Source organism: Canis aureus, chromosome 12, assembly GCF_053574225.1.
Source record: "Canis aureus isolate CA01 chromosome 12, VMU_Caureus_v.1.0, whole genome shotgun sequence".
Lineage (NCBI taxonomy): Eukaryota > Metazoa > Chordata > Mammalia > Carnivora > Canidae > Canis > Canis aureus.
Genome location: NC_135622.1, coordinates 38386549 through 38413932, shown reverse-complemented (window position 1 = coordinate 38413932; position 27384 = coordinate 38386549). Strand labels below are relative to the sequence as shown.

Genomic DNA, 27384 nt, shown 5'->3' with positions numbered 1-27384 from the left:
TAGAGCAGGCTTTGCTATATTGTGACCAGACACAGAATATTTAATAGCACACTGATAATCAATCTTGATGTGCTCCACCCTCAACACATACATAAGAATTCACTGAAGCCTGAGTATCTGGATTTTTCTGGAGAAAATCTGGAGTCAGACACACTCAGAGTGTGGTCCTTAGACCAGTTATGTTTCCTGAGAGAGATTAAAAAATGCAGAATCTCAGGCCAGCATACCAAGACTTTCCAGATGGTTTCTGTGCCTATTAAATTTCCAGACACACTTTTCTAAACAAGCAGATTGGTTCATATGGCTGCATATTATTTGAGGGGCTTGAAAAACTGATGACCCTATCCCCAGAAATTCTGATTTAATTTTCAGGGTGCAGAGAAATTCTTAGTGAATTGTTACATTCTGTGCAATGTTCCTTATCTATCCTAAGATAGGACAGTGACACCTGCCCCTACTACCTCAGAGGAATGTAGAAGGGATCAAAATAAGATCATATTTAAAAGCCAGGATTCATTGTGTACACAGGAGGAATGATTATTCACTGCTCTGTGCCACTAACCACACTTTAAAACCTTGACTCCTGTACATACTCCTTTGGCCACGATGAAGAATTAGTCCGGACTCCTTTTTGATTCCCTTCCCAGCTGCTTTCCTCCAAACCTGAGGCTTCCTTGGATACACTTTGATTTAAACTCTTTATATCCCCACAATCTGGAGACTCAACTCTTGCCCGTGTGTGGAAATAATTTTCTGGAGGAAGTTGCTGCAATGGAGCATCAGAAACAAAAGATTTTGGAGGGACAGTCTAGGAAATATGTATGTAAATTCAGGAGTCATCTAAACCTTGTGGGGAAAAATAAGGCAGGGGATTTTGGAGACAAAATCAGAGTAAGATGCGATAGAAGGTAGGTGGGAGAGAAGATTGGTCTGAGAACAAAATGATCTCACCTACACCAGGTAGTGTCACTCAAGATTCACGGTTTAAGCCTTCAATGCTCCAGGTTTTCTTGGATCCTTTCATTTGTGGAGAAAAAAATGGCCACACTGACCCACATAATCTGGAATGTACCTGAGATTTTATTCTCCAACCTCGAACAGGATCCTGAGGCACAGATAGACCTAGAAAGGAGGCCCTGACATCAGGGTAGTTTGACCTTGATGACTCAATGGGAAGAGGCCAGAACCCTGTCCACCACCCTCTGGCCATCAGCTGGCGGGCAGGCTGTTCCTAGACAGAGTGGTAGCCTCAGTCTGGGAGCACCCAACCTGCTTTTCCTAGCAAAGTCCATGACATTTAACTTGAAGATGAATTAACTGTAGGGTAAGTAAGGAATTGACCATAAAAGCAGCCAAATCCTTCTGTCCAACCGCTCTTTATGATTTTCAGTGTCTAGTTTCAAAATGACTTGGCTGGAAGCAAGGGCTGGGGACTGTGATAGGAACTTGCAGACTCTTTGCATCTATGGACATTGAGTCAAAAATGTTTTGGTTTCGACAAATTGGAGAATAATTAAATATTCTCCAAAGTCTCCCCAGCCTCATATGGATGGGGCTGAAACTCACTTCCTGCAGGATATCACTGCTTCCCTTAACATCAAAGCCTTCTCTGCCTTCTCTCCATTAGCATTCTGGATCAGCACTGTCCAATACAACTTTCCGTGGTGATGGAAAGGTTCCGTATCTGAACTGTCCAATGTGATAGCCAGTAGCCACATGCAGATACTGAGCACTTGAAATGTAGCTAATGTAACTAAGAACCTGAGTTTTTAATTTCACTTTTCTTTAAATAGCCATGTATGGCCGGTGACTACCATATTGGTCAGCACAGCCTGGGGATTTGACCTCTCACTGGCCCTTTACCAGGACCCATTCTCTCCCAATCCCTTCTCCCAACCTATGGTCCCTAGTGCATTACTAGGCAGAAAGCTGTTTGTGGCAGAGAAAACAATGTCTTTATTGCTGCAAGTGCCCTCCAAAGCAAATGCACACTCGGTGTTTAAGGAAAGCAAGAAATGAAATCACATGACTCATCTTGTGTCATCTTCAGAGATAGCCCACACACTTGATTTTTTGCAAAATATGAGTTTTGCCACAGTAGCAGAGAATGGCATGAGGAAGATCGTGGAGCTCTGAACTCTGAGAAAGGGCCAGAGATGGATACCAAGACAGAACTCTTTGGCACCTCTGGCCCTCTTTACTGTAACTCCAGTTTTCTCCAAGTGCAGTCACCAACCAGGAACATCATCTCCTGGAAACTTGTTAGCAATACAGATTCTCACTTCTACCCCAGACCCACTAGGTCAGAAACTCTGTGGGTGCCATACAGCAATCTGTGTTTAGTAAGCCCCCCAGAAGATCCTGTTAACATGAGAAAGTTGGAGCTTGCTGCCCTAGATAACCATCTATTCATTAGGCAACAGGTGCTCACTGGGCTCCAGGAATCATGATACTTTTTTGAGGGATGCCCAATCTCCGCAGAGCCCTCCTAGACAGAGGTATTTATGTAAGATCTCAGTTTAATTCTCTTTTTTCTAATTACTGTTACTCCAGCCTCAGTTAGCCCACCCAGGTTTCATGCCTCTAGTAGGCCCCAAATAAATACTGACTTCTTGAGCATCTTATCCAATAGGTGTTTCTATTAACTGAAGGTCTACTAAAGCACAACACTAATTATTTTTTGTACATCACACATTTAACCAACAACCTTTAACCTAAGTATTGAGAAGTATTGCTGGAGCTGGCTGTTACCAGCTCATGAGAGCTAACTGTACATATCTACTCCCAGCCACTTTGGTGGCTGGAAATTTGCCATGGTAAGAGTATTTATACCACAGAAATTGGCAAACGGGTGATGATTAAACATTTACCAGTGTACCACTGAATCATCCTTTCTTATAAAGGGAAGGAAACAGGATCAATGAAAGCTGAGTTAGCCAAGATTGCATATGTATGAATTTTGACCCAGATCGTGTAAATTCCAGCCTGCTTTTGTTACAGGGCTCTCCTGGAAATCCTTGAGTTAACTGAAGGCATCCAGAATCTAAACAGGAGAAACAAAGGCCATGCCTAGAAGGCATCAGGCTTCAAAGAACAGAGAAGACTTTATAGTCTCAAACAGGTAGGATTAGGTGGAATCCCTATGAGGAGAGATGTATTAATCTCTCATAACAAAACCACACCTTCCAGGACAGGCTCAACAATTTCTCACATCATTCCTCTTTAAGAAAGTCTTTCATGTTTAAGGTTCTCTTGGCTCCTTTCTTGGAAAAATTGGCCACACTGGCCCACAAGTTTATATCTCAAATTGAACTGGGGATTTACTCTCCCACCCTGACCAGGATCTTGAGGTGCAGACAGAGATTTTTTTAGGAATTGCGTTGAACATGTAGATCAATTTAGAGAACAATGTCATTTTAACAATACTAACCCCATGAATGTGAGATGTCTTTACCTTTTTTTAGGCCTTCAATTTCTTTCAACAATGTAGTATAGTTTTCAGACTATAAATGTTACATTACTTTGATATGACTATTCATCAGTATTTTCTTCTTTTTGATGCTACTATAAATGGAAGTGTTTTCTTAATTTCAATTTCACTTTACTTGTTGCTAGGGTATAAAAATACAATTGTGTTTTGTATGTTGATCTTGTGCAATTTAGCTGAATTCAGAAGTTCTAATAATTTTTAGTCAATTCCTTACAATTTTCTTTTACAACAATGTAACTGCATTTCTTTTCATTTTTAATTTTTTTTTAAGATTTATTTTATTTATTTATTTTAGTGGGTGAGGGGAGAAGGAGAGAAGGGATTCTCAAACAGACTTCCCGATGAGCACTGAGCCCAGTGTGAGGCTCAATTCCAGGACCCTGAAATCATGACCTGAGCCGAAATCAAGACTGGCTGCCCAATCAACAAAGCCAGCCAGGTACCCCAGGATTTTGTATATGCAAGATTATGCCATCTACAAAAATAGTTTTACTTCTTCCTTTCCAATCTGAATATTTTGTGTTTCATTTTCTTCCTTGATTGCCCTGGTTAGGACCTCCTTTATAATGTTAAGTAGAAGTGCTAAGAGCAGACATCTTTGTGCTATCCCTTATTCTCAGGGGAAAAGGATTCAGTCTTTTAACATTAAGTCTGATTTAATGGAAGGTTTTCATAGATGTCTTTTATCAGGTTGCAGAAGTTCTCTTCTATTCCTAGTTTGTTAAGGTTTTCATTATAAAGGCCTGTTGAATTTTGTGAAATGCTTCTTTTGTATCTATTGAGATGATCGTGTGATTTTTGTCTTCATTAATGTGGACTATTACATTAATTGATTCTCAGATGTTAAACCAATCTTGTATTCCTAAGATAAATTCCTCTTGATCACAGTATATAATCCTGTTTTATATCTTGCTGGATACAATTTGCTAGTATTTTGTTGAGGATTTTTGTGTCTGTGTTCATGAGAAATACTGATCTGTGGTTTTCTTTTGATGTCTTTCTCTGCTCTGGGTATTAGAGGAGGCCTGGCTTCAGGACTTCAGAGTAAGTTGGGAAGTATTTCCTTTTTTATTTTTAAGAGTTTGTGAAGAATTGTTTTTTAATTCTTCCTTAAATGTTTGACAGAATTCATGAAATTGGTCATGGGCTTTTCTCTGAGGAAAAGCTTTTAATAATTAATTCAGTCTCTTTACGTGTTATAGGTCCATCCAGCTTTTTATTTTTTTTATTTTTTTTTAAGACCTTTTCTCTTGTTGGTATGTACTCACCTTAGATGTACAATCCCAACAGCCAAATCTCACTCATCACTAGTGTCCTCAGGAGCCAGGGCAAGAGCTGAGACCTGGGAAGGACCAGGCAAGGCCTCAAAGGCACCTGCTAGGTCTCTTAGTCCCCCACTCTCAACTATAACTGACAGTGGACCAGACTTCCTTTGGGCACTTACTCAAGGTGACTTGGTTCTGGAGCTTTTTGCCCTTCAGTTCTTCCCTGATGGGCACCCAGAGATGCAGCCTCACCTCAGTTCTCCTCTTGTCTGTCTCCCCCTGGGAATCCCATTGGAATCACCCTAATTACCTGGCCTGCATTGTCCTCTTGGACTTTGTCCACTCAACAATACCAGATGGTTTTCTCCAGGCCAACCTACACAGCACTGCATTCTCTTGGAAGACTGTCTTGTTTTCCCCACTCTCATTGTCCATTCTGAAAGCTGATTCACCTCCTCCATTGTAAGCTTTCCCTTTAGCTTTCATCCCCTTGCTCTCCTAGCATGTTTATGGGAAATGCTAGGTGCATGTACGTGTTTGTAAGAGGCCCTGGAGATCTGGCCTCATTTTACAGGTGAGAACTTTTCCCACAAAATGCTGATCACCTACCCTAGCCAGAGCCCCACAGTATTGGGACTAGGATTTGCATGGCCCTGCCTCCAGCCGGGTACTTTCAACCACATCCACATTAACGACTCCTTTCTGTGCCATCTCTTTCTGGTCTTCTTTTCCAAACATTAAAGCTGCTACTCATTGAGGACTTCTGCAGCAAGCTCATAAGAACTGCACTTTGTGTTACAGAGGTTGGGAGGTTAAGGACCTTGTTCTTGGTTCTGCAAGTAGTACCCAGAGCTTCAACTGATTTCCCAGCCCATACTTCTACCCACTATGCCCGAATTTCCCATTTCTCAGGAAGAAAACACACACACTTCTCCGTTTACAAAAGAAAATAAAAATGAGTATAGAGGAGATTCTCCTGCAGAGTCTCTTAGGGCAAAAGCTTTATCAGGCTCCTGGTTAGTGTTAGTGAGTCCCAGGTCACAGAGGCTGGAGCAGAATGTCAGGCTCAGGTGCTGAACCCTATCCCTTTCATTCCCCAGCTCACTCAATGAAGACAGCACACTCCATGCTAGGACCCAGCAGTGATCTATAAACAACATTCCTGGGCAGCCCTGGTGGCTCAGCGGTTTAGCACTGCCTTCGGCCCAGGACGTGATTCTGGAGACCCAGGATTGAGTCCCACGTCGGGCTCCCCTGCATGGAGCCTGCTTCTCCCTCTGCCTCTGTCTCTCTCTCTCTCTGTGTGTCTCTAATAAATAAATAAAATATTAAAATAAAATAAAATAAAATAAAATAAAATAAACTTTCCTGTCCTCATGGACCTTCCATTCTAATGAAGGAGACAATAATAGCAACTCTAGTGTTACTTTAATAAAACCCTTAGATAGATGGAGGGTGATGGAAGGAGGCTATCATATGTGACATAGGGAAGGCGTCTTTGGGGATTGTATTTGAGCAAAGGCCTAAGCAAAGTGAGGGTATGAAAGACCTGCAGATATCTGGGGAAGGGGCTCCTCTGTTGTAGAGGAAGTACCAAGACCCTGAGGTGGGAGCATCTGACTTTTAGGACCAGGAAGACCAGTGTGGCTGCAGTGAATGCAACACCTGGGAGAGAATACGTGATGCCTTCAGAGAGTCAAAGGGAAGCCCTATCCTGTGAGGATTATTGGCCAGAGTAAGAAAGTTTTTCTACCTCCTGAGATTGTTGAAAAATTCTCTTTGAACCCATAAGCATCTCAACTTTTCAGTCCATTCCCAGACTCAAATGTCCTTGAATGACGAGTAATCTGTGTGTAAGCAAACTTCTCTCTTCCTCTCCATAGGGATTATCCTCCCTGCTTCCTTCCCTGGCAGCTTTGATCGTTCCCTCTCGGTTATTCAGAACTCTGACAATCCCAGAGCCTCCTGGACACAGACAAAACAGGATGTATGTTGCTCTGCAGCCCCAGGTGGAATGTCCTGCTCCTGGAAGAGAAACACTTCTCTCCTCTCACCACTTGGAAGCCCAAAGAGCCAGAGCAAGAAGAATAATGAGACCCTACTACAGAAACAGTGTGGAGGCAGGCATTGAGAAATGCCATTCTGGCTCCTTTTCTAGAAAACGGAGAAGTTTCTAGTAGGTGGAATCCTGGGGGCACCGTGTCCTCATCAGAGTGCACCTGCTCCCAAGGGTAGGCAGAGAGCAGAGGGAAAGTTGTTGGAAAGGGGAAATGGTTTGTTCAATACTTTCCCACCTCAGAAAACTGGATAGGTACTAATTAGCCTGCGCTAAGGTTTTAATGGCCAGAAGGAGTTATTTTGTTTATTCAGTGATTATTTGCTAAATGCTAAATGCTGATTCTGTACCAGGCCTTGTTCTTGACTCTGGGAATATGAAGAATCACTGGCAGTGTTTGATGTCACAGCAAGCTCAGAAGATGGGTATGAGCCCACTCAACCCAATTCCAATCAGGTAAGTAGTGCAGAGGAAGCTAGGACTCAGCGTGATGGGAACAAGGAGGAACCAGTTAACTCTGCCTGGCTGGAGTGTGTGGCAGGTGGAAGAAAAGCTAAGATAGAAACCTTCCAGAGAAGATGGGATAAACAGAATTTTATGGGTCTTATATTTTACTAGGAAACAGAAAAGAAAGCCACAACTCAACCACTTCACTTGCCCCTCCTGTTTGTCACGAAACCTGCATCTGATCTTACAGAAAGAGCCCTAGACTTGGCGTCTTAGAACACCTACCTGGGTCCTAATTCCTGGCTTTTCCATGGCCAATCTTTTTCTCTTGTAACTTTGTTTTGTCATCAGTAAAGTGAACTCTGAGGTCCCTACTATCTCAAAATTGTCTAATTTTTCAGGATACCTGGGTGGCTTAGTCCATAAGGCATCCAACTCTTGATTTTGGCTCAGGTCATGATCTCAGGGTTCTGGGATCAGAGCCCAGCAAGGCTCTGCACTTAGCAGGGAGTCTGAGGATTCTTTCCTTCTCCCTCTGTCCCTCCCCCTGCTCATTCATGCACACTCTCACTCTAAAATAAACAAATCTTTTATTTTTAAAAAATATTTTATTTATTCATGTGAGACACACAGAGAGAGAGGGGCAGAGACACAGGCAGAGGGAGAAGCAGGCTCCATGCAGGGAGCCCAGTGTGGGACTCGATCCTGGGACTCCAGGATCACACTCTGAACCAAAGGCAGAGGGTCAACTGCTGAGCCACCCACGCGTTCCTAAATACATTGGTGTTTATGACAAGACATTTCCAATTACATTTGCCAGTGTGAAGAAGGAAGAGCTGCTTGTAATGTAATTTTTAAATGTCTAAATTTCTGAATGATTTTTAGAAGATTTAAAGTTTTAACATCTTTTGTGCAAATTTTTCACATATGGTAACGTAAGAATCTGAGAGGTCCAATTAAAAGTCTTTTTTAAAAAAAATATTTTATTTATTCATGAGTTACAGAGAGAGGCAGAGACATAGGCAGAGGGAGAAGCAGGCTTCCTGCAGGAAGCCTGATGCGAGACTCCATCCCAGGACCATAGGATCATGACCTAAGCCAAAGGCAGATGCTCAACCACTGGGCCACCCGGGTGCCCCCCAATTAAAAGTCTTGATCAGGAACTGCAAGTGGTCACTTACAACATAAAAATGTTTGCAGCTACAAGCTCAGGTTTCTTAGTAAAACTTAAAAAATATTTTATTAGGAAGTGTTGGGAAAATTCTTCAATATTTAATATATTCCTGCTACTTCATATTTTCTTTTCCTTTTAAAGATTTACTTATTTGAGAGGGAGAGCATGCATATGTGTGAGTAGGGGGAGGGGCAGAAGGAGAAAATCTTCAAGCCGACTCAAGCTGAGTGTGGAGCTGATATGGGGTTTGGTTCCTGACATCATGACCCAAGCCAAAAATCCAGAGTCAGTTGCTTAACCAACTGAGTCACTCAGATGTCCCCATATTTTCTTTTTCTTATGATTATATAATGTGAAAAAATTTTGGTCAATTTTTTTCCATCAAGCTCTACCTAGAAGTTTCAAATCCCCTCCCTTTTACTCCAGTATGCCAAATGAATATCCTGTGAAACTGGCTTTTTGCCATCATTTGAAAAAATACTGGGAAGTATTATTTCAGGGTATATCCTTCTGGGTGGAACTGGTTATTTTATTTGATAGTCATCCTTTCCCCTACTGATCTACAGGGACAGCTCTGTCATAGATCAAGTTTCTGATATCTAGAAATAAAATTGTTTCTGATATCTAGAAATACAATTGACTTTTATATATTGAGCATAAGCTTGCTAAACTGTCTTTTAATTCAAATAATTGGTACTTAGATAATCTGGGGATTTTATTGAATCTTATATGAATAACAACAATTTTGTTTCTGCCTTTCCAGTCCTTATATTTTTAATTTTCTTGTCTTCTGATCTAGTGAAGACTTCCAGAAAAGTATCAAATTGTTGAATAGTGATAACAGCTATCCTGATTTTAAGGAAAATCTCTTCACTTTTATTGCCCTATTAAATATGACACTTATGATGCTTAAGTGTTTTTATGTATGCTGTTTTCTGGTGAAGAATATTCCTTCCTATTCCTAATTTGCAAGTTGACTTAATATGAAAATAAATATTGCATGTTATTGAATTATTTGTAGCTAAAGAGAAGTTTCCTCTTAGTTTTGTTGCTTATAGAAACCTTATGCAACTCAAGAATAACCTCTAAGCTGAAACATGCCTGAACTGGCCTCTGGTGGGGAGGAATATTCAGTGCATCACCCAAGAAACCCAAGTCACTTAGGATTGTATAATATAATATATAATATAATATAATATAATATAATATAATATAATATAATATAATTTTAATATAATTTTAATATGATTATATTAATTATGTAATATATTATATAATATAATCCTGGGTTTTATATATGTAAATAATATAAAAGTTCACTGATTGAGATAAAATCTTTTATTTTCCACCCTTTAGGCATTAAGGCAATTATGTTAGCCAATTCCTAGAAATCATAACTTGACTTCTCTTAACAGTATACAACATCAAGTGCATACCATGGTACAAAATTAAAACCATAGGTATATTGTATTTGCAGGGGGTTTGTCTAGGAAATATTCAATTCAAAGGCATAGAACAGCCAAATGCAGTGCCCTCAAATCTAGGAAGCACAGTTATTTTGTCTGCTCTGGTAGCATATATCCCTCCTTTCCTACCCACTAGGATACCCATATTAGACACAGAGACCAACAATGTGGAGAGTGAGGAAGGAATAGAATACAGGAAGACAGTAGCATTAATGAGATCCCCTAGTGGCAGAGCACAGTGTCCCCAAACACCAGAGCAAAGTGAATGTTATCTATTTGTGAGCCAGTGGAGACATCGCTATAATCCTAAAGTCATCTTGTTTATGTTGGAATCCATGCACTTAAAATGAAATCTTGCCATCTGCAATGATGTGGAGGACAGGGTAACTGGATGATGGGCATTAAGGAGGGCACGTGATGGAATGAACACTGGATATTGTATAAGACCAATGAATCACTGATCCCTACCTCTGAAACCAATAATATATTACATTTTAATTAACTGAATTTAAATAAAACTTTTAAAAAAGAATCCATGCATTTTCTTTCTGTTGTTTACTGCATGCTAAATTCAGTGAAATAGTTACTTTACTGTATGTATGACTGTAAAGTACATACTCTTTCACATTTATTTTCTTGCTGTGTTCTATACCAAGTTTTTACTGACTCCTTTGGCTACTCTATAGGAAATTGTTCTTACATATTTTGTTTTGCTGGTTGACTTGCATTAATTTTTGTGAGACTTTTTCAGCATGATATCATATTGTGATTTACTTTTGGCTTCCAGTATTCATTGGAAGATTGTATTGATACTTATTTATATAGTATTCCATGTGGGGTGTGGGATTTTATTTACCAGTAAATTTATCTTATTTTATAGCCTTTTCAGTACCAAAAGTCATCAATATATATCTTTCTAACAATATGACTTTGTTTTTTTTTCAGAGGTAGTTGAATATTATTATATAACCATAACCAATGATATTCACCTGGACTGCTATATATAGTATATTTTATTTACAGAACTACTTAAAAATATCTTTAAAACAAGTGAGATGAGGGGATCCCTGGGTGACTCAGTGGTTTAGTGCCTGCCTTTGGCCCACAGCGTGATCCTGGAGTCCTGGGATCGAGTCCCACATCAGGCTCCTGCGTGGAGCCTGCTTCTCCCTCTGCCTGTGTCTCTGCCTCTCTCTTTCCCTCCATATCCTGCCCCCCAAATTTCCTTGTAAAACTGGCATCCTATTTACCAGTGAATGAATACAACATATATATTGAGATTTAGTTCATTGGAGACCAACTGTGTGCTTTGGTCTTCACACCCTTATGAATTATATAAGTAGAGCTTGTACAGCATTCTCTGGAAGTTTTTTTTTTTTTTTTTTTTTTTTAGTTCGGCCAGTCCTTGGAAACCAGTTGCTCAAGCCAGTGGGCACAACCAAACCCTGTGGTCTTTCAGCACCTCCACAATGGACAATAAACCTGCAGAGGCAAGGAAACAGAAATCTGGGTAGTGTTTGTTTTCAGTGTCAGGGAATGACATCACTGCCAGAGATTATGACAAGATTATTGGACAAGCTGGTGGGTGGGCTTGGATTTACAGCAGAGAAAGGTCAAACTCTGGTTAACAGGCCACATCATTAGCACACAGAGAACACTATATGTACGTTATAAAAGTAGGAAATATTAACACTTTTATGAGCTTCATGTAAACTGGGTAGTGTGTATCAAGGCCAAAAAGTGTGTTTCATATAAAATTTACATGATGTGTTAGAGCCAATTTTTTCTTCTATTCTAAATCTTATGATAACAGTATTCTTTTTTTTCCTCAGTGGGTTGGCAAAAGCTTTTGCTTAGTTAAAATCAATGAGTTGGAGTTTGGCCAATACCTTCTTTTGTTTCCATGGGCTCTAAATACTCAGTCAATCACAGTTACAAGAGCATAGGATTAAAAATGACTTGGACATATCCAGGAGGGACTAAAAGGTGAATCAGTGATGATCACTCTCCCTAAGGGTCTGCATATGGGTGGGTTAGGGAGAACAGAGCCGGGGTTTGGTGTATCATCAAGACAAGGACTTTAATGAGCCGGATTCTCCCCCATTGAGTGTATTCTCAAAGTAAACAGGTTGTTAGGAAGCCTATGATCTCCTTCAAGACTACAAAAGGACCAACTGAAGTTAATGCTTTAAAATCAGGAAAACATAATACAATTCTCATAGCAAGTTAGCACTACAGGTTAATCCCTATGCTTGAATGAATGGCATTTGGGATTTTACTGTGGAAAAGAGATTAACCATGGGTTTAGTACCATATTTGTCTGAAAGTACCACCACTGGATGGCAGTAAAAATCCTTGGATTGCCCCTTTCTTTCTTTCTTTCTTTCTTTCTTTCTTTCTTTCTTTCTTTCTTTCTTTCTTTCTTTCTTTCTTTCTTTCTTTCTTTCTCTTTCTCTTTCTTTCTTTCTTTCTTTCTTTCTTTCTCTCTTCTTTCTTCTCTCTTTCTTTCTTCCTTTTTTTTCTTTCAGTCATTTACCTAGTCCTGCTTTTCCATTTAAAAATGCCATGCTTTTAGAGTTAATTTTTATAAGAACACCTTAATGTGAAATGCCTATGACATGTTGTGCTCATGTTCCAAAAGTGAAGAAAAAAAAAAAGGGAAAAACAATTGTGTGTATTGTGGTCAAAACAGGATAAAGAAATTTGAATGACCACAAAGTCAGGCAATTTCCCCTATTAGTTAAGGTCAATATTTAGTTAACTGTCATTTTAAAATCAAATTAGGTCCAAAGTGATGAGATATTGATTATACAAAGTCTCATGGGAACTTCTGACTTCTAAAACCAGGGAGAATGTTGGTCTCAACGTAAGGACACAGGAATTATCTTTCCACTGGTTACCTCCAGAATTAGATGAAAGGTTTTATAGTCCCCAAAGTCTACTATCAAAAGAGGACTCACTACTCAAAAGAGGTATCAAAATTCTGTTTTCAAAAGTGAACTCATTATCTTCACTTTCAAAATTATTTATTTATTCAACAAATATTTATTAAATACCTTCAGAGTAGGGCTGTGTTGGAAATGTAACAGTACCCAATATAGACAAGGCCCCTGCTCCCACAGAGCTTAGATGTTCACTGCCTTTTCCAGCTGCCCAACCCATAATCTGAAAGTCACCCTTCCCTCCCCGCACCCCATCTTCCACAGCCAACCATTAGCCATTATTATTGATTCTACATCCTACATCTGTCTGGATTCCATCCACATCGCATCTTTCTCATATGCTGTATTCCATCTTGGAGTCGGCCTAAGACCAACTTGGTCTTAAGATGGCCTAAGCCATCTTCCTGTTGCTAGAGTCCATCCTAACTGGTCTGCCTACTACTCTTGCCACTCTGCAATCATTTCACCTAGTCACCAGAGAGAGGCATCACATATATAAACCTGATCAAGTCAGTCCCTTGCTAAAACCATTCAGTGGACTGGCATGGTCTTGTGGTCTTGCTGCTAAATTTCTATGTGTCCTCTGCTGACCTCCTCAGGCTCATCTCATGCCATCTCCAGGTGGCAGTTACCCCTCCTTAACATCTTTTAACTCCATGATGGTAACTCCCTCTTTCTTCCTTTGGGACTTTCCCATAACCTGTTTTTCTACCCAGATTTACCAATGTTTGCATTTTACCCTATTTTCTGTTATCTTTCTCTCTCTGACCTTCCACCTCTTCATGTACACTTTTTTCTAGATAGTTTCAAATTAAGTTGCAGACATCTTGTGCCTTCACTCCCTACTTACTTCAGCGTGTTTCCAAACAGCAAGGACATTATTTTATATAAACACATAATGTAATCCAAGATCAGGAAATATAACTTTGATACAATCCTATAACCTAACCAAGAGTTCATATTCAGATTTCATCAGATGCCCCAATAATATTCTTGTTGAAGGATGATGGGACGCCTAGGAAGCAGACTCTGCGATGGAGATTAGTGTGCAGGAATTTTACAAGTTGTGCTCTGATGATCGAGACTGGCGGTCAGTATTGGACAGAAGAAGAAATTGATGCACTCTCAAAAAAGACTAGGCCAACTCTTGTGGAACCCTGAAGCTGTGATGAGCTTTCAATGTTGTCCTGAGATAAGATGAGGGGTGGGACCCTTTATATCATACATTGACCTGTTACTGGAGCCAGGCTGCTCTAGGGAAGGAGGCAAGTCTTTGTTCAAGGCAGAGCTCTCCAACCTAGGGTAATTTCTGAGGACCATCAGCCAATAACACCCTCAGTATGTAAAAAAATAAGCCCTGTATTTCAGTCATAAAGGAGTCAGAGTGGCACATCACAGCTTTTGCTGTGATCTTCCGTTTGTGCTACCCTGATCCAGCTCTCCCTTTCAATTCTGGAAAGACTTCCTCCAGGATCCTGTTGGGCGTCTTTTCCTAAAAGAAACAGATAAGGTTAGCAGGGAAAATTGCAGCCCCAGATACAAGTGTTGGGAACCCAAGCTGTTGGGGGCCACAATTGATATTCATCATTTACCACCCATTGTAGATCGCTTCATTCTCAGCCACCATATTTGCTGAGTAGATGACTTGTTTACCTGTTGACTTAATTCAGATCCTCGTTGCTAAGGCCTCTGAGCTCCTGATCTCTGTGCCCTTCTTAGGCACGACTGCTGTGTTGTCCATTTATCATCAAGATGAGCAAGGAAATATCAATAGGTAACCCAGTGGAAAACCAGGATGACATCACATTCTTTTCTGTCCCATCACGTAGCAACAGCCCTCATCCTTCTGATGATCAGAATCCTTACTGAGAGCTGGCCTATGGATGATGGATTCAGAATCACGTGTGAGTGTCTCTCTTCTCGGACCTGCCAATGTTGCAAGTTGAATTTCCCAGGAAGCCAACTCCAAGATGGAGATCAGCAGACAGAAACTGTATCGGGGAGTGCTTTTAGGAAAAGTGCCTGTAGAAGGGAAGAGAAGGAAGCAGTACTGGGCCGAAGAAGAGAGTCATGATGCAATTTCAACAGACTCACTATGTCATTATGATCTTGTCAAGTTCTGCTTTTAAAGGTTTTCATTAAAGCTAACATCAGTGACATCAGGTGGCCTCATGTATACTTGCCACATGGGTTTCTTTGCTGCCCTGCCTTCCTGGAGAAGAAAGCATCTGATGAACACCACGAAGACAAGAATCCCTGTCAAGGTTTCCCGAAATCTTCCTTTATTTCCTCTCCAGGAATACCTTTCATTCCTCTGAATTCAGTGGTTACACTTCAACAGTTTTCCCAGAAAATATTGTTTTTATTTATGAGATCATTTATCATTGGGATAGTCTTCAGTAGGATTTTTCTTTAAAATGCCTCAGGAAAAAGCAGTTCTTCAGGAATGTAACAATCGAAATAGAAGCTAACAAATACCATAAGCTGAGACATGTTACAGACATTTGTACTTTCACCCAAATGTGTGGCCAATACTGAGTAATCTGTTCTAATATGTTTCTTCATATCTTCAGCAATGTTTCCTATGCGACTTTCCAAAAATTTTGCTGACAAAGGAATGCCTTTTAGTTTGTTGGTCTTTTGTTTTACAATTATTCCACCTTTTTTTCTTTTTTTAATTTGTTTTTATTTAAGTTCGATTTGCCAACATATAACACCCAGTGCTCATCCCATCAAGGCCTTCCTCAGTGCCTGTCACTCAGCTACCCCAACCTTCCGCCCACCTCCCCTTCCGTAACCCTTTGTTTCTCAGAGTTAAGAATATCTCATGGTTTGTCTCCCTCTCTAATTTTCCCTACTTGGTTCCCCTCTTTTCCCTTAAAATCCCTTTTATTATTTCTTATATTCCCTATATGAGTGAAACCATATGATGACTGTCCTTCTCTGATTATTTCACTCAGAATTATGCTCCAGTTCCATCCACATCGAAGCAAATGGTGGGTATTTGTCCTTTCTGATGGCTGAGTAATATTCCATTGTTTATATATATACCACATCTTCTTTATCCATTCATCTGTCAAAGGACATTGTGGCTCCTTCCACAGTTTGGTTATTGTGGATATTGCTGCTATGAATATTGGGGTGCAGGTGTCCCGGTGTTTCACTACTTCAGTATCTTTGGGGTAAATGTAGTGCAATTGCTGGGTCGTAGGATAGCTCTATTTTTAACTCTTTGAGGAACCTCCACACTGTTTTCTGAGTGGCTGCACCAGTTCCCACCAACAGTGCAAGAGGGTTCCCCTTCTCCGCATCCTCTCCAACATTTGTTTCCTGTCTTGTTAATTTTCACCATTCTCACTGGTGTGAGGTGGTATCTTATTATGGTTGTGATTTGTATTTCCCTGATAGCAAGTGATGCGGAACATTTTCTCATGTGCTTGTTGGCCTTGTCTATGTCTTCCTCTGTGAGATTTCTGTTCATGTCTTTTGCCCATTTCATGATTGGAGTGTTTGTTTTTTTGGGTGTTGAGCTTAATAAGTTCCTTATAGATCTTGGATACTAGCCCTTTATCTGATAGATCATTTGCAAATATCTTCTCCCATTCTGTAGGTTGTCTTTTAGTTTTGTTGACTGTTTCTTTTGCTGTGTAGAAGCTTTTTATCCTGATTAAGTCCCAATAATTCATTTTTGATTTTGTTTCCTTTGCCTTCATAGATGTATCTTGCAAGAAATTACTGCGGCCAAGTTCAAAAAGGCCGTTGCCTGTGTTCTCCTTTAGTATTTTGATGGATTCTTGTCTCACATTTAGATCTTTCATCCATTTTGAGTTAACCTTTGTGTATGGTGTAAGAGAATGGTCCAGTTTCATTCTTCTGCACGTGGCTGTCCAATTGTCCCAGCACCACTTATTGAATAGACTGTCCTTTGTCCAATGGATAGTCTTTCCTGCTTTGTCGAATATTAGTTGACCATAGAATTGAGGGCCCATTTCTGGGTTCTCTATTCTGTTCCATTGATCTATGTGTCTGTTTTTGTGCCAGTACCATACTGTGTTGATGATCACAGCTTTGTAGTACAGCTTAAAATCCGGCATTGTGATGTCCCCGGCATCGGTTTTCTTTTTCAATATTCCTCTGGCTCTTCGGGATCTTTTCTGATTCCATACAAATATTAAGATTATTTGTTCCAACTCTGTGAAGAAAGTCTTGGTATTTTGATAGGGATTGCATTGAACATGTAAATTGCCCTGGGTAGCATAGACATTTTCACAATATTTACCCTTCCAATCCATGAGCATGGAATGTTTTTCCATCTCTTTGTGTCTTCCTCAGTTTCTTTCAGAAAAGTTCTGTAGTTTTTTGGGTATAGATCCTTTACTTCTTTGGTTAGGTTTATTCCAAGGTGTCTTAAACTTCCCAAGACACAAAAGTCCAGGGCCGATGGCTTCCCAGGGGAATTATCAAACGTTTAAAGAAGAAATAATATCTATTCTACTAAAGCTATTTCAAAAGATAGAAAGGGAGGGAATACTTCCAAACTTGTTTTACAATGCCAGTATTGCCTTGATTCCCAAACCAGACAAAGACCCCACCAAAAAGAATTATAGTCCAATATCCCTGATGAATATGGATGCAAAAATTCTCACCAAGATACTAGCCAATAGGATCCAAGAGTACATTAAGAGGATTATTCACCACGACCAAGTGGGATTTATCCCCTGGATGCAAGGCTGGTTCACCCCCCCTTTTTTTCTAATGGTGTGATAAACCAGAGCCCCTGAGGGTTTGTGGCTTTTGTTCCTTCATTATAAAGTGAAAAATCTCAAAAGATGCTTCTAACCAATTATCTGTAAGTGTCCTAAGCTTTGTCAAGACCTGGGTTTGCTCCACTATTTATTTTTCACTTTTTTACTTTTGCAATTCTGTGAAATGCTTTAGTGATTTCTCTGCCTACATATGCAAATTTGTATAAATTGGAATTCTGCATTACTTTCAATATCTCTGAAAAATTAGTTCATCTTCCTGTTCTGGATGCTTCATTTTTAAATGTCTTGCTAATTACTGAACTTTGTACTATTATTCAATATCTAAAGACATAATATGCTAGTCAGTTAATGGAGAGTTTTACCATTAATGACAGTGGATGTAGATCCACATTTCAAATTGTCTTCTTGATAATTTTAGATTTGGAGGAGTTAGTTAACCATAATGCAGCTGATGAAGAGTTTGTACTCCAAATAAGGTTTGCTGTGCCATTTTCTTTTCATTTATTTTGCTGTTATCTTTCTTTCACATGCTTCTTTTTTTTTTTTTTTCAGAAATCTTTTTAAACCATTTTTCCTAATCTGAATTTAACTTAGGTAAAATGAGATAATATCTAAAATCCCCTTACTGGGCATACATTAATGGAAATGTCTGAAGATGTGCTAGAAGTAATCAATCGGCTGAGCCAGCATGGACATCCCTTTGGCAATTTTTCCCTATAGAATATTTTAAGAACACTGAGGGTTAGGAATTGTAATGATAGCAATTAGCTTATCCAGACTGACATACATCAATAACAAGTTTGATGGGTAGGAGTTCCTTTTTTTTTTTTTAAGATTTTATTATTTATTCATGAGAGACACACAGAGAGAGGCAGAGACATAGGCAGAGGGAAAAGCATGCTCCTTGTGGGAAGCCTGATGTGGGACTCGATCCCAGGGTCCCAGGATCACGACCTGCACCAAAGGCAGACACTCAACCACTGGCCACCCAGGTGCCCCAGAGTATGAGTTCCTGTTAAGTTCCATTCTGAACTTGTGCAAGTGGTTATTTTGGAAATTGATGCAGAATTTTACATTTGCTCCAATTAATTTCACCACTGTCATTTGTCCCTTTACTTTAGCCTGTCAGGATCTTTTGAGATTCTGATTCAGTCATCCAATATGGTTGCTGTCTCTTTCAAGTTTGCATACCCCCTACATCTTTACTCAAGACATTAACACAAATTTTAAGTAGGATATCTCTTTAAGACAAAAACAAAACAAAACAAAACAATAAAACAACTTCCTTTTGCTCCAGTTGCTCAGCCCCTCCAGTGGGGCTGACAATGGCAGGATGGGTTAGTCTGTAGTCTCCACAGTTTTTCCTGCCAGGGGACTTCTGCATTTCAGAAATCAGGCTAGAGTCAAAGCTCATAGAGCACTTTGTTCTCATATATCTCCTGCAGATCAGGGCTACAGATCTTCAGAATTCCCTCCCCATGTTCCTTCTCACCAGCACTGCCCCCATTTTGTCAATTTCTCATGATTCCCTTTTATAAGAGACATTTGAATAAAAGGTCTTGCTCACATTTACCCTTTACTGATTTTCTTTGTTTCCCCAACTAGGCAAAAAGACTTCATCTTTTTCACTGATAATGCCAAACAAATTAGGCAAATGATCTGAAATCAGTAAAAGAAAAGGAAGAAGGAAAGTTCTAGGAGGATGCTAGATTTCTGGTTTTGGTGGCTACATTGAGGGAAGCTACTGCTTCATACCTACTTACCATGGGGAAGATTGAATGAAAAAGATATTGAATCTGATCTTGAACATGGTAAGTTTAAGAAGCCTTGGAGATGTTCACATGGAGATGCTAAATGTCCATAGTCTGGACCAGTCTGGAGCTGAGAAGCCTCTGGGATTATAAGAACTAATTATAAGCCTCTGGGAATCACAAGAACATTGCCAACAATGTTCAGATAGTAATTTTGAGTACACATTGAGCAAGTGCTCTCACAACTTTGGTCTCAAGGCAGTTTTGGTCCTTGGAGTAGAAATGACGGACCAGAAAAGCCGTAAGGCAAAAAGGCCTATTTTCCATGTCTATCTGATGCTATGACCATAGACAGCTGCGCAATAAGAACCATTTGGCAAGCTGCCTTGGAAGTCACCAATCCCAAATCTATACAATTTATGTCCACTTTGCTTGGGATTTTTAAGCCAGCCCAGGGTGCTGAATCTCCCAGGGGCAGGGGTTCATTATCAACCCACTCCACCTGCCCTTTGGGGGTGGAGTGAGTTGGTAATGAATCATCTTCATAGCAGTTGCCCTAAACCTTCTACCTTGTTCCTGCCCTACTGTTATTTTTATTTTGTCTCTGCCCAGCTTCAACCTTCTGATTTTTGTGATTGCTCCTTCAAATCCTGTCTCTGGTATTTGGTATTTGATCTTGGTCTCCCTGGTATTTAAACCTCGGTTATAGTACTACTACAGATTATTTTTGAAAGAAACAGTTTTGTATCAATCAGGATCCATTGAGGAACCACACCAGATACATGAAAAAGGGAATTTTAATATAAAGAATTGTCTGCTTCCATACTTTGGCTATTGGGAAGGATCCTGCTAAAACCATATAGGTGTATGTATCCCTTTGAATTAGTGTTTTCAGATTCTGTGGGCAAATACCCAGTAGTGCAATTGCTGGATTGTAGGATAGTTCTATTTTTAACTTCTTGAAAAGCCTCCATACTGTTTCCCACAATGGCTATACCAGTTTGTAGTACCACCAACAGTGCACAGGTTTCTTTTTTTCCCCCACATTCTTACCAACATCTGTTGTTTATTGTGTTTTTGATTTTAGGCATTCTGACAGGTGTGAAGTGATATCTCATTGTGGCTTTGATTTTCATTTCCCTGATGATGAGTGATGATGAACATCTTTTCATGTGTCTGTTAGCCATCTGTATGCCTTCTTTGGAGAAATGTCTGTTCGTGTCTTCTGCCCATTTTTAATTGGATTATTTGTTTTTTGGGTGTTGAGTTTTATAAATTCTTTATATATTTTGGTTGCTAGCCTTTTATCAGATATGACATTTACAAACATCTCCTATTCTGTAGGCTGCCTTTTATTTTTGTTTATTTCCTTTGCTGAAGTTTTTAATTTTGATGTAGTCCCAAGTTTATTTTTGCTTTTGTGTCCCTTGCCTCAGGAAACATATCTAGAATAAAGCTGCTGCGGCTGATGTCAAAGATGTTACTGCCTGTGTTTTCTTCTAGGATATTTATGGTTTCAAGTCTCACATTTAGGTCTTTAATTCACTTTGAATTTATTTTTGTATATGGCGTAAGAAAATGGTCCAGTTTCATTCTTCTGCACGTGGCTGTCCAGTTTTCCCAACACCATTTGTTGAAGAGACTGTCTTTTCCCATTGGATATTCTCTCCTGCTTTATCGAAGATTAATTGACCATATAGTTGTGGGTTTATTTCTGGGCTTTCTATTTGGTTCTGTTGATTTATTTGTTTTTTTTTTTTAATATTTTTAAGTTTATTTATGAAAGACACACAGAGAGGAGCAGAGACAGGCAGAGAGAGAAACAGGCTTCCTCCTAGGAACCCAATACCGGACTCTGTCCCAGGATTCTGGGATCGCACCCGGATCCAAAGGCAGACGCTCAACCACTGAGTTACCCAGGAATCCCTATTTGTCTGTTTTTGAGCCTGTACCATGCTATTTTGATTACTACAGCTTTGTAATGTAACTTAAAAATAAGTCAGAGGAAGACAAATACCATATGATTTCACTCATGTGGAATTTAAGAAAACAAACGAGGAAAGAAGAAAAAATTGAGAGAGAGAAATTAAGAAACAGATTCTTAACTATGGAGAACAAACTGATGGTCACCAGAGGGGAGGTTGTTGGGGGAGGCGGTATGGGTGACATAGGTGATGGGGTTTAAGGAAGGCACTTGTTGTGAGCAGCACCTGGTGATGTATGGAAGTAGTCAGTCACTATACTGCACACCTTACTAATATTACACTATGTTAAGTAACTGAAATTAAAATAAAAACTCAAAATAGAAAATAGAAAAAGAATAGCCTATAGAGCGGTAATAGTCTCAGGAGGTGGTACTGGCTGGCTGGTGTCTCTGAAGGGGTACGAGGAACTGGTTAGGTAAGTGGCACATAATTGAAAAGTGGATTCAGTGCTGTGGAAGGTGGTACCTCTGGTGAGGTGAGAAGCTTTGCTGAGGTGACATCACAGGACTAGGGGCAGGAAGAAGCAAGTCATCACTTCTAGGTTTGCAGGCTCCCTTTAGCGCCCCCTACAGACCCTCAAAGAGATCCAGCTGGAAAGACCATGCCTCGTGCAGTTTCGGTACCAGCAGCCCGAAGCAGGGTATAGGAAGATAATAATTTCAAATGGCACCGTCTCACTCTTACTGCAGCCCTAATCCTGACCCTGATCCCTTGGCCAGGTCCTCCTCCACTAACCGCTCCCCACCACTCCCATCAGTGACAATGACCTTTTGAACATTTTCCGCCTCAGTTCTCAGAGACACTGCCCTTGCTCTGGCAGTCATGAGCAAGTTGTCATCATCACCCCCATCTCTGGTTCCATGATGCTGCATGAGTAGCTCCGGGCTCCAGGTAGGAGCAGGCTTGCTCATTTCAGCATGATGGGGGCAGACCAGCTGCTTTACGAGCGCAGATGACACTGGCTCAGACTGCTATTGGATCCTTTACCCACCTCCACTCCTTTCTTTGGAGAAATTTGGTTATTCCAGGGATCTCTGTTTTTTTTTTTTAAGATTTTATTTATTTATTCATGAGAGACAGAGAGAGAGAGAGAGAGAGAGAGAGAGGCAGAGACACAGGCAGAGGGAGAAGCAGGCTCAAAGCAGGGAGCCCGATGTGGGACTCGATTCTGGGACTCCAGGATCATGCCCTGGGTCGAAGGCAGGTGCTAAAGCACTGAGCCACCAGGGATCCCAATATAGTTCCTTCGACTTTTTTTTTTTTTTTTTAAGATTTTATTTATCTTTTCATGAGAGATACACACACACACAGAGGCAGAGACATAGGCAGAGGGAGACTCGGGTTTTTTAAAGCAGTTTGTTATTCTCAGGCTCTAGTCTGGTTATTAAATGCTGTATAATAAATGACCTCAAAACTTAGAGGCTTAAAATCACAAGCACTTGTGGGGAGCCTGGGTGGCTCAGTTAATTGAGCAGGTTGTAGGATGGAGCCTTGTGTCCAGCTCTGTGCTAAGCATGGGGTCTGCTTGGGATTCTCTCTCTTCCTCTCGCCCTCCACCCCCTCACGTGCACACACACTCTCTCTCTTTCTCTCCTTGTCTCTCTCTTCCCCTGTGTCTCTTAAAAAAAGGAAAAAAAGAAAAAATAACAAGGACTTATTGCCCTTTATGGTTTTAGTAGGTTAGGAAATAGGAAGCAGCTTGGCTGAACATTCTGGATTGAGATCTCTTATGACACTGTCATCAGGTGGTGGCTGAGGCCGGTATTATCTTGAAAGGTTCTGGCACCTGGTCTGGAGAGATTCAAATAGTTGGGGACAGGAACACCTGGAGCTGTTTAGGTCTCTTTGTCTCTCCTTCTCTCTGTTTCCATGGTTTCTTCCACATGATGATCTCAGGATGTCTAGATTTGTTATGTAGTAGCTCATGGTTCCCAGAGCAAATGTCCCCAAAAGAAGCCAGCAGAAAGTCTTCTTTTTCTAATTTCACCTTGGAAGTCATGCGTTATCATTTCTGCCATGTTTTGTTTCCTAAAGGCAATCCTAAAAGCCCACACAGGTTCAAGGGAAGGGAACATAAACTCTACCATTTGGTGGAAGGAATGTCAAAGAATTTGCAACTATTTCTAAAACCTCAATAGGCACTTCCATCTTGGGATTTAGGGGAAATGTTAAACAGTTATTTTTCTCATATCTAGAAATAGATCTTGTGAACTGTAAGATTTCTGACCATACTGTGTGGGCCATACTGTGTTTCATTGCCTGTACCGGAATAAAGCAAGGATTGAAGGGACAGGCATTCAGTCTGGACACTGGAGAGTCTCCTAGGACCAGATGTGGAATCCTCGGTGCTTCCTGCCTGGTCCCAGGAAGGGCTTTGAAAATGGCTGCCTGCAGAGTCCATTTCCTTGTGGAGCTCATATAGCTCCAGGGGCTGAGTACAAGCTGGGGCAGCTGGTTATGGCCAGCATTCTCTGCTGGCACCTCCAGGTGGGCACACAGATATGCATGCTGGGGCACATCACATTGTGTAAGAGGCCTAGCATGAACAGCACCACACCCAGTCCTGATGTCCAGAGGGCCGAGGGCATCTCTTGCTTCATAGCCTGCAAGATGTCCTTGGTGCCCTTGGTAGGAACTGGCAAAGGGCTGGGCCAGTGGTAACAAACTCATACAAACCCGAGGTACCTGAATGCAACAGAAGCTTCTTCTCTCAGTTCTGGAGGCTAGATGTCTGAAATCAAGGTGCCAGGAGGGCATGCTCCCTCTGAAGTTTCTATGGGAGAATCCTTTATCTCTTCCTACCTTCTCCAGACTTTCCTCGGTGTTCATTGACTTGTTGCCACATCACACCAATCTCTCCCTTTGTGTTCATAGGGACTTTGTCTCATGCGTCCTCTCCTCTTCATATAAGAACACCACTAAATCATTGGATTTAGGTCCATTCTTAAATCCAGGATGATTTTGTCTTGAAATCACCAAAAAGCACATCTGCAAAGATCCTATTTCTAAATAAGTTTTCATTCTGAAGTTCTGGGTGAACATGGATTCAATTCAAATGTACAGCCTACAAATTCCTTCATGGAATGTACAGCTTTCCCAGTGTTGAATAATTCCTTTTTATCATGTTATTTACATATTCAAATATAATACATAGACGCCCTGTGCTTATAGCTCCTTTGCAAGTACAAAGTCAAAACAAATTTTCCAATTATAAGCCAACAAAACAGTAAAATGAATATATTTAAAATTAATAGTATTGATTTAATATGACAAATGACATTTTCTAAGATTAAATTGTCCTTCACTCATAGGAGTTATACTGTCTGCTGTGGTGTACATTCTTTGAAGTCTGGCTTCGAAGTCTGGGCAGTATTACCAGTTATTTCTTTCATCACCTTTCTCTCTTCTAACAATCATGAATTTTGGTTCATACAGCTCTCCTCTGATTTATTCTCTATGTACAAATGTATCCTTTACTTGTTTATTTATGTAAATTCTTTGATATCACCCTGCAATACTTAGATAAAAGGTGGTGTCAGTTTATTTAAAATATTTGTATATTCTTTAAAGATTAGCATCATTTAACTCTAAAATCAAATAATTTGGGATCCCTGGGTGGCACAGCGGTTTGGCGCCTGCCTTTGGCCCAGGGCGCGATCCTGGAGACCCAGGATCGAATCCCATGTCGGGCTCCCGGTGCCTGGAGCCTGCTTCTCCCTCTGCCTGTGTCTCTGCCTCTCTCTCTCTCTGTGTGTGACTATCATAAATAAATAAAAAAATTTAAAAAAATCAAATAATTTTTATAGAGAATGTAGATATCTACACATAGACTCCATTTTTGAAAATACTAATGTTTGATCCTGAATTATACAAACTCTGGGTATGGGTGCCCTCTAGCCAGTCTGCAGTAGTCTCTAGACTTAGAATTAATTCTAAGACTTAGAATTTCAGTAGATCAGAAATGGGATTCCTGAGTTAATTTCTGGGCAACTACTGCAGTTTACGATTCTAGCCTTGGTGGAAGCTCCCTGTTCATACCATCAGCTAATTCCCAGAGATTTTTTGAGGCCCAGAACTTCATTCCTAAGTTTTCCCACTCTTCATGTCCTGTTAACCAACACAAGAAGAAGAGTTATCTTTGCTTAGATATCAGCCACTAGGCCTGAATTCTGAGAACTGCAAATTCTTCATCTTTATTTTGGCTTATCTTGATCTAGAATTTCCTTAATTCTTGGGGCCAGTGCCCTTGGTACTGAGTGGGAATGGGAGGCATGCTCTAGATCCCCATTGTTCTACCCTCCTCTCCAGCAGTCAGCCTCTCTGACTCTGAGCCTGGGCATGAGACTCAGCCTGGGCCAGTCCACAGACCTCATCTGTGGCTACAGTGATTTTTACAAGAAGTGGACATGTTGCCCAAGCCGATCAGAGTCCAGCCACAGGAGTTTTCTTACGGAGGAGGGAGAAGGGAGTCCCTTTGCTCTCTAGTCCCTGTGGAGATACAAGCCTGGAGTGTCAGAGTCCTACATTTCTAGTCTCAAGGAGAATCTAGTCTGAGAGTTTGAAGTAGATTTTAGCCAAAGAAAAAGCCATGATGATATTCCAGTGTTGGTTTCCAGGCATCCTAAGGCCCTTTGAATTGTAGATGTCTGACAATTTTGATGTAATATACATGCCTGACATTATTAGGCTTTTCATTGCAGAAGCACCTACTTCAAAGAGCCATCTCTAGTAAACACTGCCAGCAACGCAACTGGATAAAGAGACAGGCCACCCCGCTCCGTGAAGTTTTCTTTTGTTTAGAGCCTTCATCCTCAAAAAAGCAGAACCCCAGGTCTTTGTGTGCTCTCTATCCACAACCTTTCTCTGTGGCCCAAAGTATGACATTCACCCTCCAGAACTTGTGGGTAATAAACCTCATCGTTGCTTTTTCAGAGTTCTCTAATGGTCGTTGCTAAGGTGTACCTTGTAATCATAATAAGAACTACATGGGCCAGTCTGGGTACAAAACTGGCTGCAAAATGGGAAATGTCTGTGAGGGCTCGCCTCGGCACAGATGGTGGCCCCAGGCATTTCATCACTGGACTCACTATACCAAGCCACACCTGGATTGTTTTTCCCTTTTGCAAGGGCACAAAAGATAACAAAATAGGTTTAATACAATATTCTAATACTTTAAAAACTATGTTTAAGGTATGAATATGTCACCATAAAGGACCATACTCCCTGTGATGATAAATCTGATCATTGGCGTCTGCATCATTCAAGACAAAGCAAAAATGAGCCTGCCTCCCTTCCTTCTATCTCTCCCTCTTCCTCTCCCTCCTTAACTCTACCCCCTCTTTCTTCCTTTTCATTCATTCTTTTTTTTTTTTTTAAGATTTTATTTATTTATTTATTTGACAGAGCGAGAGAGCACAAGCAGAAAGAGCAGCAGAGGGAGAGGGAGAAACAGGCTCCCTGCTGAGCAGGGCATTTGATCCCAAGACCCTGGGATCTTGACCCAAGCTGAAGGCAGATACTTCATGGACTGAACCACCTGAATGCACGCCTGCTGCACCTTTCTTTCTTATTTGAATCCATATACATTATGGGTCAGACAGCCAAAAGAGGTAAGAAAAATCTCCTGTCCTGCGCATTTGAATAACAAGGTGTGGCAGGGACCACGTTGCAGGCTCTTCTGATAACAAAAGCAAGGACACCACTTGTCACTATTTTAAGTAGCAATAACCATTACAACCATTTATTGTCTGCTCTTGGGCCAGGTATTCTGCTATATGTTGCATAATTACCCTTAATCCTAAAAGGTATTGTTCCAATTTGAGGTATAGGTGAGGAAATTGATAATTACACAGTTTAAAGGTCATCCATATATGAAGAAGCAGTCAAATTCAAAACCAGGTGTATCTGACTCTAAAGAATAGGTTCTCTCTACTTTTTCCACGCTTCCTTTCCTATAGTAGGACTTGGATGAGATTTAGAACCACCCAGCACCCATCTGGTGAATCTATTCACCCAGATTAATGCCTTGGGGGACACCTTCAT

General features: G+C 40.6%; 1 long non-coding RNA gene across 1 annotated transcript; it reads left to right on the top strand.

Annotated features, from left to right (window-relative positions):
• The first annotated feature begins 16657 nt into the window (after positions 1-16657).
• Positions 16658-26945, top strand: LOC144324680 (uncharacterized). Its single transcript, XR_013390107.1, has 3 exons — positions 16658-17689; positions 19212-19417; positions 26746-26945. It is a non-coding gene; the product is annotated as an uncharacterized LOC144324680 (long non-coding RNA).
• The last annotated feature ends 439 nt before the right edge of the window (positions 26946-27384 follow it).